This window comes from Arachis hypogaea, chromosome 16, assembly GCF_003086295.3.
Source record: "Arachis hypogaea cultivar Tifrunner chromosome 16, arahy.Tifrunner.gnm2.J5K5, whole genome shotgun sequence".
Classification (NCBI taxonomy): domain Eukaryota; kingdom Viridiplantae; phylum Streptophyta; class Magnoliopsida; order Fabales; family Fabaceae; genus Arachis; species Arachis hypogaea.
This window is the reverse complement of record NC_092051.1, coordinates 3581256-3582444: the sequence shown is the minus strand read 5'-3', so window position 1 is coordinate 3582444 and position 1189 is coordinate 3581256. Positions and strand designations below refer to the sequence as shown.

Below are 1189 nucleotides of genomic sequence, written 5' to 3'. Positions count from 1 at the left end.
TCTTTTTTTATATGAGCAGGAACAGGGATAAAGACATCCTTGTTGAAGCTAATCCTGAACCTGAAAGAACTCTGAAGAGGAAGCTAAAAGAAGATAAAGCATAACACTCTGGAGAGGACCTAACAGAAATTTTTGAAAAAGAAGAAGACATGGCCGAACCCAACAACAATGCAAGAAAGATGCTTGGTGACTATACTGCACCAACTCCCGACTTCTATGGGAGAAGCATCTCTATTCCTGCCATTGGAGCAAACAACTTTGAGCTTAAGCCTCAATTAGTTTCTCTGATGCAACAGAATTGCAAGTTTCATGGACTTCCATTGGAAGATCGTCATCAGTTCTTAGCTGAATTCTTGCAAATCTGTGACACTGTTAAGACCAATGGAGTTGTTCCCGAGGTCTACAAACTTATACTTTTTCCTTTTGCTGTAAGAGACAGAGCTAGTATATGGTTGAACTCACAATCTAGAGACAGCCTGAACTCTTGGAAAAAGTTGGTCAATGATTTCTTGGCTAAATTCTTTCCACCTCAAAAGATGAGCAAGCTTAGAGTGGAAGTTCAAACCTTCAAACAGAAGGAAGGTGAATCCCTCTATGAAGCTTGGGAAAGATACATGTAATTGATAAGAAGGTGTCCTTCTGACATGCTTTCAGAATGGATCATCATAGGTATCTTCTATGATGGTCTGTCTGAGTTATCCAAGATGTCATTGGACCACTCTACTGGTGGATCTATTCATCTAAAGAAAATGCCTACAGAAGCCCAGGAACTCATTGAGATGGTTGCAAATAACCAGTTCATGTACACTTCTGAAAGAAATCCTGTGAACAATGGGACAACTCTGAAGAAAGGAGTTCTTGAGATTGATACTCTTAATGCCATATTGGCTTAGAACAAATTATTGACTCAGCAAGTCAATATGATTTCTCAGAGTCTGACTGGATTGCAAGCTGCATCTGGCAGTAATAAAGAAGCATCTTCTGAAGAAGAAGCTTATGATCCTGAGAATCCTGCAATGGAAGAGATGAATTACATGGGAGAATCCTATGGAAACACCTATAATCTTTCATGGAGAAATCATCCAAATCTCTCATGGAAGGATCAACAGAAGCCTCAACAAGGCTTCAACAATAATAATGGTGGAAGAAATAGGTTTAGCAATAGCAAGCCTTTTCCATCATCTTCTTA

The 1189-nt window shown here is 39.3% G+C and overlaps 1 non-coding gene across 1 annotated transcript; it reads right to left on the bottom strand.

Moving 5' to 3' along the window:
- Positions 1-542: 542 nt before the first annotated feature.
- On the bottom strand, positions 543-650 carry LOC112761855 (small nucleolar RNA R71). Its single transcript, XR_003182227.1, has one exon. It is a non-coding gene; the product is annotated as a small nucleolar RNA R71 (small nucleolar RNA).
- Positions 651-1189: the final 539 nt, after the last annotated feature.